Here is a 6,137-nt window from a genome sequence, read left to right as displayed (position 1 = left end):
AATGTGGCTGGTGACAGCAAAAATGATCCACCCATGGAAGCTGCTGGCTTCACAGCTCAGGTGATTATTTTGAACCATCCAGGCCAAATCAGTGCTGGATATGCACCTGTCACACAGCTCACACTGCTTGCAAGTTTGCTGAGCTGAAGAAGATTGATCGTCGTTCTGGGGAAAAGCTGGAAGATGGCCCTAAATTCTTGAAATCTGGTGACGCTGCCATCGTTGATATGGTTCCTGGCAAGCCTATGTGTGTCGAGAGCTTCTCTGATTATCCTACCCTGGGCTGTTTTGCTGTGCGTGACATGAGACAGACAGTCGCTGTGGGTGTCATCAAAGCAGTGGACAAGAAGGCAGCTGGAGCTGGCAAGGTCACCAAGTCTGCCCAGAAAGCTCAGAAGGCTAAATGAATATTATCCCCAATACCTGCCACCCCAGTCTTAATCAGTGGTGGAAGAACGGTCTCAGAACTGTTTGTCTCAATTGGCCATTTAAGTTTAATAGTAAAAGACTGGTTAATGGTAACAATGCATCGTAAAACCTTCAGAAGGAAAGAAGGATGTTTTTGTGGACCATATGTTTTGTGTGTGGCAGTTTAAGTTATTAGTTTTTAAAATCAGCACTTTTTAATGAAAACAACTTGACCAAAAATCTGTCACAGAATTTGAGACCCATTAAAAAAAGTTTAATGAGAAAAAAAAAAATTCTTGAGAGAAATGTGAAGTTTTAAAGAGAAAGAGTATATCACATAAATAAGAATTAGAATGATGTGGCATTTTTATAATTTAAATCTAACTTGATATTTTATCAATAAAATATGTATCTAGTTTATAATCCAGCTGAGCATTACTTTACAAAATCTGAAGGTCATTTTAGTTTCACATGACTACTTTTAGTGAGAATCAAGAATTTTGCATTTAAATAATATTAATTACAGCTAACACTGACTAAGTCCTAACTAGAAATTTTGACATGTATTAGTTTTTTAACCGGCAAAACTACCCTAAAACAGAGTGGTAGACAAAATTCTAGTAAGGCCTCCAAGATTCCAGTCCTTGGTGTACACACCCTATATATTCTTTCCCATGAATCTATGAAAAGGATGGAAGCCACACCACTAGTCAGGTTACATTTTAAGGCAAAGGTGATGGAACAGTCACTCCCATGATTGTTACATTACATCAGACTCCACTTTAACAGACTAAAGAGAAAGATTTTAAACGAAAGAGATTATTCAGCTGATATTGAAGAGGCAACACGCCATGATTCTTACAGGGTCAGATGGCAGGCAATGGCAGTCAGCAGTTAGCTTCTAGGGGCTGAGAACATACTACGACTGAAAGCCACAAAAAAAATGGGACCTCAGTCCTACAACTGTAAGCAACCGAATTCTGCCAAAACATCTGGGCACAGATAAGAGCCTGGCAGACACCATGACTACACCTGGGGAAACACTGAGCAGAGGAACGAGCTCGACCCGTTAAAACTGACATTCTACGTGGGTGTTGTTTTCAGCTGGTAAGTTTGTGGTTAAAAGCTATTTAGCAAGAAAACTAATAAAGGCAGACTCTATTATCATTTCCAGTTTTGCACATGAAGAAACTGAAGTACTGACACTTAAAAAAGACTCCTTCCCAATCATACAGCTCGAAAATGTAAACTGTAAAGCTATAGTCTGATTTAGGATCTGTGTTCTCAATACCTACTCTGTAGTGCCATGAAGAAAGTAAGCAATTGTCACCTTAAGAGGTAGATAAAAACATCCACAGAAGATCGGCAGTGATTAAAAAAATATTACATATAATTTACCTTGTACCAGGTTAATTAAAATTAAAATTAATATACTTCCTGTGTATTTTTAAAATACAGGAAGTCTCCTTTCTCACTTCAATAACAACTGTATAATTTCCTCAGTGAAATCTGTAATATTTTCCTAATATAGGCAAATATCAATTTCAGAAAGATACTTTTATTCCATAAATAATTATATGTTTTGAGCAAGGTCACCTATGATAGCATATATTTGTTGATTTCTGGTCACTATAAAAAAACCTCCTGCCACAGCAAGGAATTATTTTATTCAAACATTTGTTTTCTTATTGAGGCAGTGCACTCTAGTCTCATATATTCCAGTATGGAAGCTAAAAAAGCTCTTTTTGGGAGATCTTTTTTCTTCCGCCCTCCACTACAACAATGGAATAGATGGGTGACCTAAATTCGCCAGACTCATTCACCTATGATTCTCAGATCTTGACTGAGTAATATGGAAGAATTGAAAAATCCATGAGACTTCACTTACTACAGTAGCCATGACTAGGCAAGAATGTAAAGCACTTCATAGAACTGAAAACTTCTACGACTAAGAGCTTTCTGTCTATTGTAAACTGGATTACTTATTCCCTGCTTCACATTGTAAGTAGCATGTTATACCAATAATATATTTTCCATCTGCCTGTTATCAGAGACAGTTTCTACTCCTTACAATAAATTTTATCTAATAAAACTACTATACAATTTCATTTTTGGAGAAAAAATAAAAGGTTTTGTTTTGTTTTATAAGAATCCATAAAAATCCATATGTGGTTACTTCATTCCTAGCTTTTTAAGGAATCTCTATGCTGCTCTCCATAGTGGTAGTATCAATTTGCATTCCCATCAACAGTGTAAGAGGATTCCATTTTCTCCAAACCCTCTCTATGTAGACTTGCTGTGATTTCTCCCTCAGGAGAAACAGATTACTCATCTCTTAATTTAAAAACTATTCATTGAATTACTTCACCTAAGCAAAGAGGACAGTTTCTACTGTAACAGAGTTCTGACGCTAATAGGGGATAAGAGTCGGACATGACTGAGCGACTGAACTGAACTGAACTGAAGTGAAACAATAATTACAACAAAATGTGATATGCTGAAGAATCTGCCAGTTTAAGAGAAGAGTCATGTATAAGAGGAGGTTATATTTGCACTGGGACAAAGGCTAAGCAATAGTTAGGAAGATCCAGAGAGATGATATGGGGAGGTGGGAGGGGGGTTCATGTTTGGGAACTCATGTACACCCATGGCAGATTCATGTCAATGTATGGCAAAACCAATACAGTATTATAAAGTGAAAATAAAAATTTAAATGAAAAAAAATTAAAAAAATTAAAAAAAAGAAAAGTCATCAACAGAAACAAACAAACAAAAAAGAGTAGACAGATGGTGGAACTGCAAGTTAACTTGGTATGGCAAGACTTAGAGATAATAAAATAAAATAAAGAGATGTTATAACAAGAAAAGGGTCAATACAGCAGGAATATTAACCAAAGTAAATATCTGTAGAAAAGAGTGCAATTGCGAAGAATTAAAAAGAAAATCGGAGAGTATTGAAACAAGAAACTGAAAAAATCACCAAATATAGTTGGCAATTCCAAAAACATTCTCAATAATTGACAGAAAAGGGTGAAAGAACATAAGGGTACAGAATACTGAACAATACTATCCACCAAATACTCAACTAACATTCAAAGAAAAACAAAATATTGGAAAGTGTACTTGTTTCCCTAAACAGATACGGATTTTCAGCAAAAGCAGTCATATTCTGGGCAAAAGGTAAACAAGCAAAACTCAAAGCCAATAAACATAAAAGATTAAAACCATACATAGTATTCTCTGGCCACAGAGAAAATTAAATTAGGAAATAATAAGAGGGACACACCTGGAAAAAACCAAAGTATTTGAGAATTAAGACAACTTTATGTGACTCAGGAGTCAAAGAGTATATCACAAGGGAAATTAAGAAATATTTGGGGGTGAATGAAAATGAACATAAAACTTTTCAAATTTTGCGGAATGTGCCTGTAGCAATGCATTGAGGTTAATTTATAGCATCAGAGGCATATAAAAGAAGAAAGTTCAAAAATCAGTGATCTAAATTCCAACCTTAAGAAGCTAAAAAAAGTGAATTAAACTAAATAATTTAAAATAAACTATTTCATTTTCAACTGTTATATAAGCAGGTATAATTGTTGTACTACTTTTTGTTGTAAGATATCAACCTACTATAGACAAGTAAAATAAATACCATTTATCTTAAATGGTATGAGAAATCGAAGAAGAACTTAAACAGGTGAGATATATGATAAGAAGATTAAAAACACTCTTACATACCAATGATGAGGAGGGAGAAAATGATGCTCGTCTATCTACTGCTTACTGCAATTATTTACTGTAGTACAGGCAGAGTTCTATTTTACCTAATTATCTCGTTTAATTATCATGATAAGCCTATGATATAAGCACTACCGTCTTTATTTTAAAGATGAGGTAACTAAAGCAAAGGCAAAGGAATAACTTAACTGAGGTCACAAATTGGGGGGGGTGGACAGATTTAACAGAAATCAGAGAAAAAAGTAGTTCAGAATGAAAAAAAGAAATCACTCAGAAACACTACAGAGACCTGAATAGCATAAGGACTAAGCAGGATCCATTGGCATGGTAACGAGGACATTATTACTGACAAACTGACTGGTATGGCTTAAAGCTGCTTGCTACATACTAGCTGTCTGATTTTCAAAATACATGACATAATACATATAAATGGTAGCAGCCTATCATTACAGCACCGAGAAAGGTGAAAATTTTCTGGAATTTTAGAATTGGTTTCTAATCGCATTTATAGTCTGTTTTCTGCTTTTTTAAACTATAGATGTATATATCTAAAGGAATTTGTGCTCCATTAAGTGGCAAGTTCAGTTCAGTCGCTCAGTCGTGTCCGACTCTTTGTGACCCCATGACTTGCAGCACGCCAGGCCTCCCTGTCTATCACCAACTCCCAGAGTTCACTCAAACTCACGTCCATCGAGTCGGCGATGCCATCCAGTCATCTCATCCTCTGTCGTCCCCTTCTCCTCCTGCTCCCAATCCCTCCCAGCATCAGAGTCTTTTCCAATGAGTCAACTCTTTGCATGAGGTTGTCAAAGTACTGGAGTTTCAGCTTTAGCATCATTCCTTCCAAAGAACACCTAGGACTGATCTCCTTTAAAATGGACTGGTTGGATCTCCTTGCAGTCCAAGGGAATCTCAAGAGTCTTCTCCAACACCACAGTTCAAAAGCATCAATTCTTTGGCGCTCAGCTTTCTTCACAGTCCAACTCTCACATCCATACATGACCACTGGAAAAACCATAGCCTTGACTAGACAGACCTTTGTTGGCAAAGTAATGTCTCCACTTTTTAATACTCTCTCTAGGTTGGTCATAACTTTCCTTCCAAGGAGTAAGTGTCTTTTAATTTCATGGCTGAAATCACCGTCTGCAGTGATTTTGGAGCCCCCCAAAATAAAGTCTAAATCAGGATTCTATAAATCCAACTAGAATAGAGTTCAGTCTATATACTTGGTAAAATAGAACCTAGAGACAGAAAAGGAATGAGCCAATTCAATAATTATTTATATAACATGGTATAAAGAATGTCAAGGGAAGCAACTTTAAGTTAAGATGTTCCTAGAAGGAGACACTGAGTTCTTGAAGTTCCCAAAGACTTTTCCTTTGGATGCCTTCCTTTTTAAGTCTATAACATCTTGTGTTACTTCAAAGCTAATTTAAAGTTGAATTCCTTTACCTATAACTAAGACAATGCTGATTAACATTTTTCGAGCTACTTGACAGTGGAGAATACTTTCAGCACTATTTCATCCCCTAGCAAAATATCCTGTGTGTGACTGAAACTTAAGAAACATCTGCTGGATAGTATAGCCAAAAATTTATATAAGTATATAATATCCGTCATTTCCGTAGGAAGCACTACTTTATATTAGCCTTTGACTGATTGAATAGAGAAGATACTGAAGAAATAATTATTATCAATCCTCTTTGTTTTCTTAATTTTTCAGAAATATACAAAATTCTATCATCACGCTACTAAGTTTCTTCTCATTAAAGGCAAAATTAGATCCAAATCGGATCAAACCAGATGAAGTACTTTCTACTTTCTACTTTCTTACATATCAGTTAAAGTGTCTCCTTATTCATGTAATACTTTTTAAATTGTGATCTGTTAAATGTGTTTAAACATACATAGAAACATTATAACTGAAAGTACTCAAAAGAACTGTAATATAAAAAAGTACCACATAAATATATTTAAATACTATCGACAAT

General features: G+C 35.5%; 1 protein-coding gene across 1 annotated transcript in view; it reads right to left on the bottom strand.

The window, feature by feature from the left end:
• The window catches only part of ATRNL1 (attractin like 1), a 794,298-nt gene that overhangs the window by 484,981 nt on the left and 303,180 nt on the right, over positions 1–6,137 (bottom strand). The window lies entirely within an intron of this gene.

The sequence above is a fragment of the Oryx dammah genome, unplaced genomic scaffold (assembly GCF_014754425.2).
Source record: "Oryx dammah isolate SB20612 unplaced genomic scaffold, SCBI_Odam_1.1 HiC_scaffold_14, whole genome shotgun sequence".
In the NCBI taxonomy this organism is placed as follows: Eukaryota; Metazoa; Chordata; class Mammalia; order Artiodactyla; family Bovidae; genus Oryx; species Oryx dammah.
This window is presented reverse-complemented; position numbering and strand designations above follow the sequence as displayed.